Genomic DNA, 12,897 nt, shown 5'->3' on the forward strand with positions numbered 1-12,897 from the left:
TTTATTAATTTTAGGAGCCTATAAGTGTGGTCTGATAAGCTTAGATATAATCTCTTTCTCTCAATCGCCCAACCCAGACACAAGACCCCAAAATGTTCTCTATTTTTCCCAAAACCTTTTAATGAAAAATGTCAAACATACAGCAAAGTTCAAAGAATTTTACAGTTCATGCCCATATATCCACCATCCAGATTCCACCATTAATATTTTATGACACTTGCTGTATCACATATCTATCCACCTATCAATCCCCTTGTCGATCCATTATTCATCTTATTTTTTAAAGCATTTAAAATGAATTGCAGGAATCATTGTATTTTTCCCTGAATATTTTAGCATGCATATCATTAACTGATTAACCAAAGTCCAGGATTTGTTCAGGATTTGTTCAGTATTTTTCTTTAAGGTAGAGTTTACTTTGGCCACCTGATGCAAAGAACTGATTCATTGGAAAAGACCCTGATGCTGGGAAAGATTGAAGGCAGGAGGAGAAGGGGATGACAGAGGATGAGATGGTTGGATGGCGTCATCGACTCTATGGACATAGTTTGAGTAAGCTCTGGGAGTTGGTGATGGACAGGGAGGCCTGGTGTGCTACAGTCCCTGGGGTTGCAAAGAGTCGGACATGACTGAGCGACTGAACTGAACTGAAAGTTTACAGAGTGAAACGCCCAAATCTTAAGTGGTTGTTCTCTGAGAATTGGTAGACATATACCTATGTAGTAACTTAAGCACCAGTAAATCTATAAAACATTACCATTGTTCCAGAGAGCTTTCTCATGCTCTTCCTGGATAGTTCCTATCCCCACCCTCCAGGAACAACCATCATTCTGATATTTTCTCCCCCCCCGCCACTGTAAATTATTGTTGCCTATTTTGGAATCTCATATAAATTAGAGTCTTACAGCATGTACTTTTTTGCACATGTCTTTTGTCACTCAGCATAATGCTTTTGAAATCCATCCATGTTGTTGTTTATTTTAACAGCCCATTCCATTTTCTTGCTTACTAGTATTCCATTGCATGCACACACCATAGTTTATCTGTTTTCCTATGGATGGATTCCTGGATTGTTTTCAGCTTGGGGCTCTTATGGGGGTGGGGGGAACAACTCTGAACTTGTACTTTTAAAAAATTGATTTTTATTTCCTCAAACAGGTTTAGATTTGTAGAAAAATCAAGAATATAGTACAGAGGGTTCCCACATACCTATACCCAATTTCCCCTGTTATTAACATCTTACACTTAATGTCCTTTTTAAGACTCCCTCTGACTTAGTGTTTTTGGCTGATTGCTTAATGGATTGATGTTTGGAAAGACTGAAGATGCAATGCTACCAGTAAACACTCTGCAACAGGAAATTGATTTTGTCATCCCATTGAAATCACTGACCCAGGATTTATTTTGTCCAGTCTGTTGGAATCATGAATGTCTAGAGGTTAATATGTATATCCTTTCGTTCCTGAGGGTCTTGCTCCAGGAAGAGCTCGGGGTCAGGGCCTTGGGTCTGCAGGTGAAGGAACAGGGTTTCTGTCTGCATCTGCACTAGCAAATGAGTCTCCACCACCATTTTCTATCTATTCCACTTCTAGGCTTTCCTCTCATATCCAGCAAATCTTCAACAAGGCTATAGGACTTTTTCCCAAAGCACAATTTATGATTGTAACAACAGTTAATATTTATGTTGCCCTTGCCAGTTTATAAAGCTCATTAACATCCATTTCTTCCTCATTTCAATTTAGTAAGGTAGATATTATACTCACCTTATGAAGGAAATACTAAATGTCAAGGGAATTAAACTACTTCTCCAGAGTCTCACTGCTGTTGATTATGAGTTTAGGATATAATCCCAGCTCTGTCTTCCTCTTAAATCCTGAATTTTTCTCCTGATATCATATTTTTTCTACTTAAAATTTAGGGCTGCACCATTTTATTTCTTAAATGATCTGAGACCCCTTGTGATTGGGACTCAACCTACTGTTTCATTCTCTTCTTTTCCCGAGACTCTCTCGGCTCTAGAAATACTCAGTAGTAAAGTGTTTCCTGAACACTTCATGAGTATTGCTACCTCCATGCATTTTGATGATCATGCCTTCCCCTTATGTTCAGAGTATATTTTTTCTTTCTTCCATCTTTGATCTCTTGTTCCTAGAATTTGCTTTTGGGAATTTTTTTTTTTACTCCTTTAAGACTTGTCTCTGATATTATTACTTCCACAAGAAACATCCCTGGATCACTTTCCCTTGCCCCCACCCCTCTCTGCGGATTCCCAGCATGAGGTACATGGGTCTCTATTCTGCTCATATATTAGACTTTGAATGCCCAGCAGTCCCATTCCATATTCAGATACAAAGGTGATTGAATCATGATCCTTTAGAGTTTCAGTCTGTGGTGGGAATTAGATGTGTACAGAAGTGATGATATAGGGATTAAAAATTGACCCCGAAATAGATGTATCCAGTTCCCACTGTGGACCCAGCACAGATGCTCAATACATACTTGTAGAATTGTATTGAATAATAAGAGGGGGTGTAGTTTCCCAAGTGGCACTAGTGATGAAAAGCTCACCTGCCAGCGCAGCAGACATAGGAGATGCGGGTTCAGCCCCTGGGTCGGGAAGATCCCCTGGAGGAGCGCACACAACCCACTCCAGTATTCTTGCCTGGCCTGGCGGGCTACAGTCCATGGGGTCACAGAGTTGGACGCGACTGAAGCGAGACTTGCATTTGCGCTTAGTAGGAATGATCCTAAGCATAGGCTGTGGTTAAATAGACAGGGTCCTCTGCCCAGATACATTTCTGTTCAGTCTCTCCTTAGCCTTCATCTCACTGGGTCAGAACTGTGTCTTCTCTGGACATGTTTCAGGGTAGCAAACAGTGCTCAAGTGACTTGAGTATTGCCTAGTCTATCATTTCATCTATTCAGCAAGAATCACTGAGGTCGCTGTTTATGCTGGTGTCTCTGTCTGTATCTGAGAATACAAAGATGAACAAACTGTTACTCTTGAGAAGCTCAAGCACTTCAGGAAACTCAGAGCAGAATGTAGACACCTCACAGGCAAATAATGAAATAATTAATCTGAATCTTTTTTGGAATAAGACAAAGCTAATTTAAAGTAACAATTTCCTTTCCTATAGGAAAGCCCTTCAGAACACTTTCATGACCGTAATTTAGCTTTTAGCTCTTCATTTAGATTTTTTAACCCGCAGAAAAAGATACTGTACAAATTTGATTCAATGGAGTTTACTACTCTCATTTTATTGACCTGTGACCATGACGTATCATTTCATTTTTACAAGGAAAACCAAAGTAATGCAAAACCAAAATCCCCTGAAATGCTGATCAGCATGAGCTTAAGTAGCTTTTTCGGTTGAATGGTATTTGTTTTTGCTGGCCCTCCTCTGGCATCAAGTTGTGATGGTTTTAGATAAGACATTTACTTGACTGTCTCACAAGGTAGGAAGCATCTTCCATTCTCTTTGGGTACTAATATGGAATGAGCTCCAAGATATAATTTAAGTGGAAAAAAAGAAGCCTCAGTTACATTATCTGTCATGATACTGAATCATAGTATACAGCCATTTGTGTGAAAAAGGAAATATTATACGTATTCACTGTTGCATACATAAAATGTCTCTGGATTGAAACACAAGAAACTCATAAGTGATTATCTCTACAAAGCAGAAAGCAGGGTGGCTGGGGTTAGGGTGGAAGAAGACGTTTTTCTATTGGCCATTTTATACCTCTTGATTCTTGAGCATTGTTACTTCAAAAAATACAGTGTTTAAATAGTAAAAATGCTTTAGGAATAATTTACTAGTGGAACTCACAGGAATAAGCAATGGTGGATTTTCTTTTTTATTCATGGCATTATTCAGCTCATGTTTTCTGGTAAAATCACCCTCTAAGTATAATCTCTAGATCTCTCGACTGCTGACAATGTGGTCGTTGTCAGGGTGTTGCTAAGTCATGTAAGATTCTTAGAAATCACACACTTTAGGTTGGTAGTAGTTTCTGTGGTAAGGAAGAAGGTGCGGATGAGGATAGATAGAGTTCCTGGAAACCTAGCATCATAGACTTTCAGGGCCAAGAGATCCAGGAGTCCGTCCAGTTCACCCGTCGTTGTATACCTGTGTGCCCTCTGCGGCATTCCTGCGAGGTGGCCACCGTTACTAAAGGCTGCTCAGTATTACTAATGCTAGCTAAGTAAGAGTGCCTCAACTTCGCCCTCTCTGCGCTGGCCTAGAAAGATCACTGGACAAGAAATCGGGTTATCTGACGTCTAGCCTCAACTCTGCCCTGTTCACTAGGTGGCTTCAGGTAAACGACCTTCCCTCTCTGGGTCTCTGTTTCTCCATCTCTAGATTTAAAGCATTAGATTGTGCCAGAGGTGGAAGGTACAAGGACGGCTGCTGCCACTTCCCCCTCTCTGCCCATGAGAAACATCTCTGCGGTTTTAGCAGTTTCTTTATGGTAGATAAACACGAAAGAAGTCTCAGAACGCTTCTCAGCGCAGTCCAACTGGAACCCATAGGTAGGACTTGGATGGGACTTGGCAAGTGAGATAAAAATCATTCCCTTCCATCTCTAAGGTTCTCAAGCAGCAGTGTGCTGATCAACGTTTAACAGCAAGTTCTGAGAAAGAAAAGGAAAAAGATAACCCTGATTTATAGAATTTGCTGGTTTCCTTGATGTAAGTACTCCCACCGACTGATTTCAGATTACTAAGATGAGGTCAGCTGAGTTGCAGAATTACTGAAAATTTAACAATCAGCTTTCGTGAGCTGACTCCAGCATATCGCTGTAAAATGGATGACTTTGAATTAACTGGCTACAACGATAAGTGAAAATGAAAAACCACCCTACAGAATTTTATCCAGAGGCTTTACAGTCTTTCGGGTTTGGAAATACTTCAGTGTCACGAGATCTTTATGAAATTCTTCTACTTCCCTGAGCCTCAGTTACTCTATCCATAAAATGGGATGAAGGATTCCTGCCTCATAGGATTGCAGTCAATAATGGGAAACTGCATGAAATCACTTAGCACAGAGCCTGTCCCCTTCTGTGACCTCTCAGACATTCCCCTCTCCTTAACAGTGTGGAGGCTGCTGTGTTTGATTGTGCTTTTATCTTTCTCAGACTCCCAAAAAACTTGTCTTTGCTTTCCCTCCAGCCCTTCTCTTTTTCTAACCATTACACTCCCTTAACATTCCTTTTTCCTTTCTCTCCCCTGCTCTGATGTACTCAGTATTCTGTCTGAATGGAATGTCAGTATTTAATCTTACCTAGTCTTAATGTTTTTATCTGTATCTTCTATCCAAACCTCTCTTGGTAATCTGTGCTGTTGGAGATTATAGGCACACTTGTGGGCAGATGCCAGCTCTGTGTCTCTTAGACTATCCTCCATCACAACACCATGAATAAATAAGTGTTAATAAATCACCACTCAGGGTCAAGAGTACTGCGAAAAAGAGCTTCTCTTAGGCAGGTACCATTGAAGACTGCTGCAGATCTGTCCAGAGCTTAGTAGCAGACACCTAGTATATGCTCTCGACCAAAGACTTGACAGGAGGTGGGAATAATTTCACAATCTAAGAACGCATCTGTTTGTTTCAGCAAGCGGAACACTTTTGAAAAGTTGTCCAAAAACAAAAGTTTGGTTAAAACGGATAAATAGTCTTCTCCCTCCTTCTGTGTAATGTTTATAAAACAAATGGTGTTAGAGGGATGCAGTGTAATCTGTGCTGAATTTCCTTATTACAACATCAGTTTCCAAACACTAAACACGCACACTCTGCTCCAGACGCTGCCGTGGGCTGGAAGTGAAGAGATGTGAGACGCGGTTCCTGCTTGCAAAGAACTCATTTACAATCTATAGGCAAGATAAGCCAGCCAAGACTTACCTCTTGAGTGGTATAGCATAAATAGGTAAATGTAAGCAGTAACAGAGGTCAGTTGTATTTCCCTTAGTCTACGGTCCTGGGAAGGCATCCTGGAAGGAGTGATCTAGGGAAACTCTTCCCTTCTGCCCTGTCTCATAGCAGTTGGTACTGTGCTGAGCTCAATAAACCCTCGTTACACGGATGATCATATCCACTTCCATTGCCTCAGTTACCAGGCCTATAGGCTGATGACTTCCAAATCTGTATTTCCAGCCCACGTAAGCACTTTGAGGACTGAATCCTTGGCTTCCATAGTTCAGTGCCACAAAAATGTCTTGAAGATCTTCCAGGTGTAAATGTCTAAAATTATACTCAGTATCATCTACCCAGTACCAAATTTCCTAGTGCTCCGGGAAACCTGCATTCAGTTGGCTCAAGCCAGAAGCCTAGAAGTCATTCTTCTGTATCACCCCTCACAGTCCAGCAATGAATAGGAAGTTGATTCTAGCTATTAAATATGTCCTTTGCGTGGCCTCCTCTTTCTCTCCATTACCCCACAGCAGCCCAAGCCACCCTCACTCCTCACTGTAATCGCCTCCCAGTTGATGGTGCTTGACCGTAGTTACTCTTCTCCAGCTTTCCACACAGCAACCAGGGTGATCGTTCCAGAACAGAAATCCAGCCATAAGCTCTCCTCTTTTCAAACTACAATACTTCTCTGGTCCTGAGGATAAAGTCCAAATTCCCTAACTATTTCCCCTGGCTTTTTCTGATCCCTTCAGTAAGGATAAGACACTCTTGCTATTCATCCCACTAGCACACCATGTCTACCTTTATCATAATATTGATCATGCTTTATTATAATTGCTTGTTTCTTGTTGACCTTTCTGCTAGGCACCAGGCTCTGAGATCAAGGACTGTGTCTCTATTGTTTATTCAGTCCCTCAGCCCCTGGCAGAGTGCCTGGAAGAGTACATGGTGGAATACTGAATGTATAAATTCATTACCTTAAATGAATTTTTAACAATAATTTCCTGCCTTAAAAATGAATAGAAAGCCTCTAATGTAACTCATTGCGGAGTTTGGTTAGTCATGTAAATTTTCTTATAGCATGTCTACTTTAAGTTGTATACTCAGGTAAGAGGTTGCAATTTCTGTCATTATATCTGGTTCTCTTGCAGAGATCAACATTACAAAGCCTAAGGGAAAGTCAGAGAGGTAGGCATGGGAAGAAAAAAAAAAATCTCAATAAAAAGAAACTGCCCCTTTTTTTGGCCTCTGATGCCGTGTGTTTTCACGCATGTACAGTTCTCTTTCCTTTGAATTATTCCCTTAGTCACTTGCCAGAAAGGAGAATTATTGGACAAAAGGGAATGAGCCATTTTAAGGCTCTTGAAATACTGCCAAATTGTTTTCCAAATACATCATATCAGCAAATAGCTTTGAGCAATGGACAGGGGTGTCTGTTTAATCACACACTTACCACCACTGGGAAACGTCATGAAAATCTTTTTTGCTAATGTCATAGAGGGAGGAGAGACAGTCTTCCCCATTCCCTCTAGCTAATGATGGGTCTTTTAAAATCTGCTCCTTCAGGCAGCCCTTTCTGAAGGGCTGAAGCCCTTTCTGAGGCTGTGAGGCTCGCAGCCTCACCCTCACGGGTCCCTGGGGCACAGCCTTTCCGCTGGACCGTGGTGGGGTGCGGGGGCGGCGATGGAGGGAAAACATAACACAGACCCTGCCATTGTTAGGGGTGAGGTCTCAGGGATAATGCTGAGAGAAGGGATGAAAAGAACGATTCTCCATTCTTGACTGTCGTGATTCCCAGGGATGAGGCAACAGCTCCGGCGTGGGAAGGGATGGGTCTTTGCTGCAGCCAGATGCTCTTTTCCACTGCTGCCTTCCATTATTTCTCGTCCGAAGTGGGTGAAGGGGTAGCCTCGCAGCTGAAACAGATTAACTTTGGTGCCAGTTTCCTCCCTTTGAGTGATTGCCCTGGACCTGGAGACATTCGCAGAGAGTCAGAAACCGTTTAGACAGTAGGAATGTGGTTGAGGGTCCATATGTGTACGAGCCAAGCTTCTGGGGCGTGTGCACCATCCCTGCCTGTCAGTGGGAGCTGCTTGGGGCAGAGAGCTCTCCTCCCTCTCCTTCTGCCGCTGCTATCCCTCATCCTGTTTTGTCTGTGCTACCGCAGCAGCTTCCTGTTGCCCTGAACCTTCCCTCCTGTACTCTGTTGCCAAAATGATGTTTCTATGACATGCACGTCCTATCTTGTCTCTCTCCAGCTTCAGCTGTCAGTGTTTCCTCACTGCATAAAATCCGAGCTCCTTTTCCCACTCTGTGGGTGTTTACCAACCAGCTCCCAGACTGCTTTTCCAGACTGGCTTCCACCTCTGCTGTGGACTGTGCCCTTGCTGGTACGTCCGTTCTCTGTAAGGACTCCGGTTGGTCCTTCTGCCTCTGTTCTGCCTGACTGATTCTTTCTAATCCCTCGCATCCCTCCTCAAAAATCAAGGCCCCTCAATTATCACCTCTTTGGTGGATTTTCCTGGATTTCCCCTAGCAGTTAATCACGCTCTCCTGTAACCTACAACCTACATGGTGATGTCTACCTTTGTTTCTCTCAAATCAGAAATTATCACCTTCCTTTTCTAGGTTTGTATTTGTGAATCTCTCAGCCCCATCACAGTATTTTGCACACAATAAGTGCTCAAAAATGCTTCCTTCTGCTGGCCTATTCTTAATCTTTTTAGCCTTCAGTGTGTTCGTATTTTCACAGCTGAAAGGAAATGTAGAATAGTTTAATCCTTTTTTCTTCTTTTTTTTAATGGTTAAAAATCCAAAGCTCAGTGATAATTGTGGAATTGTACAGGAGTTGTCTTTTTGCGCTTTCAGCTTGCAGGGTTCATCCATGTTGCTGCATGTGTCAGAATTTCCTTCCTTTTTAAGGCTGAATGATGTTCCATTGTATGTATAGACTGCATTTTGTTTCTCCGTTCATCCATAGATGGACAGTGGATTGCGCTCACCTTTTGGTTACTTTGAATAATGCTGCTGTGAACATGGGATACGCATATCGTTTGAGGCCTTGTTTTCAATTCTTTTTTGGTATATACCCAGAAGTGGAGTTGCTGGGTCATATGGAAATTCTATTTTTAATTTTTTAAGGAACCACCAAACTGTTTTCTATAGCAGCAGCACCACTTCACATTCCCACCATAGTATACAAGGGTTCCAGTTCCTTCACATCCTTGACTCACTTGTTATTTTCTTCTTCTTCTTTTTTTTTTTTTGGACAGTAACCATCCTAGTGAACGTGTGTTGGTACCTCACTGTGGTTTTGATTTGCATTTCCCTAATGGTTGGTGAGGTTGAACATTTTTTCACGTGCACATTGGCCATTTGTATATCTTCTTTGGAGCAATGTCTGTTCACATCTGCCCCTTTTCTACTGAGGTAGTTTTTGCTGTTGTTGAGTTGTAACGGTTCTTCACATATTCTAGACATTAAGCCCTTATCAGATATATGATGTGCAAGAATTCTTTTTCGCGGCCTGGGTTGTCTTTTCACCCTTTTGACCATGTCCTGTGACTCACCGAAGGTTTACTTTTTCTGTAGTCCAATTTACCTGTTTTGTTCCTTTGGCTACCTGTGCTTTTGGTCTTATATCCAAGAAATCATTGCCAGATCCGACACGGAGCTTGTCCTGTGCGTTGGTTCTAACTCTTACACTTAAGTCTTTAATCCATCTTTAGCTGATTTTTGTATACCGTATCAAGTTTCATCTTCATTCTTTTACATGTGGATATCTACTTGTTGAACAGTGACATGACACCTCATCTTGTGTGCATGATACTCTTGGGATGTCATAAAGATCTAACAGATAAGAAAACAGAAGTTGAAATAGCCTGTCTGCCTAGTCATCTTTGCAGCATATTTACTGAGCGTGAAGACCCTCTAAAATCAGGGTCGTTTGTAACCTAGGTAGGCCAAAGGCATAAAAGAAGAAGAAGGAGACTTTTATGATATCAGTATAAGCTAAGAAGACAGGAATGGAGTAAGAGGGGAAGAAATCGCATAAGCAGCCAGCCCTAAACAGAACTTAGCGGTGGGCTTCAAGTTCACGTGAGACTTTTGATGCCAGGAAAGACTGAGAGCAGGAGGAGAAGGGGGCCACAGAGGATGGGATGGTTGGATGGCATCACTGACTTGATGGGCATGAGTTTCCGCAAACTCCAAAAGATGGTGAAGGGCAAGGAAGCCTGGCACGCTGCAGTCCATAGTTCGCAGAGTCAGCCACAACTGAGGGATGAACAACAACAGCAGTTTCTCCACCTGCCCTTTTTTCCCCTCCTTCCTCATGTGACTGTGCTTCTCTGATTCTCCTAAGGCAGCTCCTTCAGTTGGCTGATTCTTTTGAAATTCTTCTTAGAGGGTCATTTATAGCTTTTCCACCATCTGCCCCAGCCTGTTTTCCTTGGGTCTCTCCTTGCCTGCCGTGATGGGTCCCCACTCGGGCTGTGCTGGCTCTCACCGCCGCCTTTGCTCCCTTTAGCGCACTGCTGGGTTCCTCCAGGGCCTCATGCTCATCACTGTGCCTCCATGGGGGGCGGCACAGCGCAGACCGCAGACGTGGGTGCTCAGTGAATATGCTGAGAAGATGACTAGGCAGGCAGACTTTGTTCATCTGTAATCTTGAGTGCACAATCATTATATTCATATTTGCATTGATATCATCTACTCATTCATAGTGATGATGAATGTACAGTCATTCAGTTCATGCTCTATGTCTTTTTGAAAGTGAAGCCGCTCAGTCATGTCTGACGTTTTGCAACCCCCTGGGCTGTAGCCTACCAGGCTTCTCTGTCCATGGGATTTTTCTGGAGTGGGTTGCCATTTCCTTCTCCGGGAGATCTTCCCGACCCAGGGACTGAACCCAGGTCTTCCACGTTGTAGGCTTTACCGTCTGAGCCACCAGGGTTTTTAAAAGATCGTGTGCCATAGTCTCTGCCTGCCGTTGATTGCAGTCCACTTAAGAGAAGGTGAAATACTTTTATATACACTTCACTCTTCTGTGTAATATGTAGTCCTTGCAGCAGTCAGTGAGTGCCAGGGAGGACTGGTCTTATCTCCATTCACTGTTGGGATATTGCTGCTGCTGTTGTTTAGTCCCTAAATTGTGTCTGAATTTTTTGCAACCCCATGGACTGTAGCCTGCAAGCTCTTCTGTCCATGGGATTTCTCAGGCAAGAATACTGGAGTGGGTTGCCATTTCCTTCGCCAAAGGATATTCCCAATCCAGGGATCGAACCTGCGTCTCCTGTGTCTCCTGCACAGGCAGATGATTGAGGTGGGACTTGAACCTGGTTGACTGACCAGACAAGATGCTTAACCACTTTAAGCACCTCGGTTTGTTCATCCACAAATTGAAGATAGTATCATGTACTTCCTAGGTGGTTGTGAGTATTGAAAATCAGACAGCGTCCGTGAGTAAAGAGTTTAGCACAATACTGGCACATCGTATAGGTGCTCAAATGCTAGCTAATATTATTTGTCTCTGCAGCTGGTGTTTTGTCCCTGTTGAAGCACATTATGTGTTTATTACTTTGGAAAAGAGGTTTGCAAGTCTCATCACAGTGGTTTTGTCTCGGTTTGTTGGAACTATTAATAGCCACTCCTGTTCACATGTGAGTCCTATGTAAAGTTCCTCATGTGATTCCTGTCTGACTCAGGCGCTCAGTGAATGATTCCTTTACTTCCCTCCTGGCTTTGTGCTTTTATGAACAAATTACATGGGACTTGATACTTCTAAGTCCAGAGGCTAAGTAATAATCCAGTTTGGAACAGAACACAGACCCCCTTCATAATTTCCAGACTGTGAGTTCTTTTCACTTACTCTGCGCTCTTCCCGGCATTCCTTTCACGTGTGCGTGTGCGTGTGTGTGTGCGTGTGCGTGTGCGTGTGTGTGTAGCAGTAGTAGTACTAAGTGAATTTAGTTTGGTAGGGTCACCGAGCATAGCAGAAGCTAATCTGTACCAGCATCTTATTTTCAGTTTGTAGAGGCCACCAGGCCCTTCTGTGATCAACAGTGCTGTTTGAATTAAAATGTGACTAAGGGTCTCTTCAGTGTTTCTTGAATTAAGTTTATTATGTGTGCTAATTTGTACCTAGAGGCTTTTGTTGTTATTTGTTGTAGTGACTGTGGCAGTAATGAGCCCGCTCCCAGCATAGCTTGGCACGTGCCCCATAGTCAGTCTATTTGCATTTGGCAGGACTCCATGGTGTCCCCTGAACAAATGAATCAGCCTGTTTGGGGGATGGGGAACTGAACCATAGGGAGGCTGCTAGTGCTGCTTGTGAGCCTCAGTGATCCTGAGACGGGGGAATCCCAGACAGTTCTTGTTCTGTTTGCACCTGGATTATTCCTTAGCCTCTGGAGTAACAAGTCCCCTGTAATTCATGATGAAAGCACAAAGCCGGCAGGGTAGGAGTAGGGGAGGGATCGGTGCAGGGAAGGAGTGAGGAAGGGAATCATTCCCTGAGTACCTGAGTCAGAGAGGAGTCGCATTGGATGCTTTCCATTGGGTTCACGTATAAAGAAAACGGAGTGGCTATTAATATTCCCAACAATCCAGGATTCTGATCTGGTCTCAGGACTGTCTGCTTTATTGTGGTGGGTAACACTTAGTTTATCCAGCAGCTGTATTGATCCAAACATTTGGAGAACTTAAAAAAAAAAAAATCTTCAAAATGGTCCCAAAGCAGACACATTAATGCTTACACACCCCTGATTCTCTTTACAACCTCGTGAGATAAACATTACAACTCCATAAGATAAACAGCTTCATGCATCTTTGAGAGGTCATGCACTTTGCTGAGATTACACAATAAAGGATAGACTAAGAATAGAACCCAGTTTTTCTGACAAATCACCACTGAAAGTTCCTCTCATTATAAGATTCGACATAGGGACACTCCTGGTGAACACGTGGTGCTGCCAGGGCAGGGAGC

At 42.9% G+C, this 12,897-nt stretch overlaps 1 protein-coding gene across 1 annotated transcript in view; it reads left to right on the top strand.

Annotated features, from left to right (window-relative positions):
- The window catches only part of GAB2 (GRB2 associated binding protein 2), a 177,938-nt gene that overhangs the window by 78,466 nt on the left and 86,575 nt on the right, over positions 1–12,897 (top strand). The gene's annotated exons all lie outside the window — the stretch shown is intronic.

This window comes from Capra hircus, chromosome 29, assembly GCF_001704415.2.
Source record: "Capra hircus breed San Clemente chromosome 29, ASM170441v1, whole genome shotgun sequence".
In the NCBI taxonomy this organism is placed as follows: Eukaryota; Metazoa; Chordata; class Mammalia; order Artiodactyla; family Bovidae; genus Capra; species Capra hircus.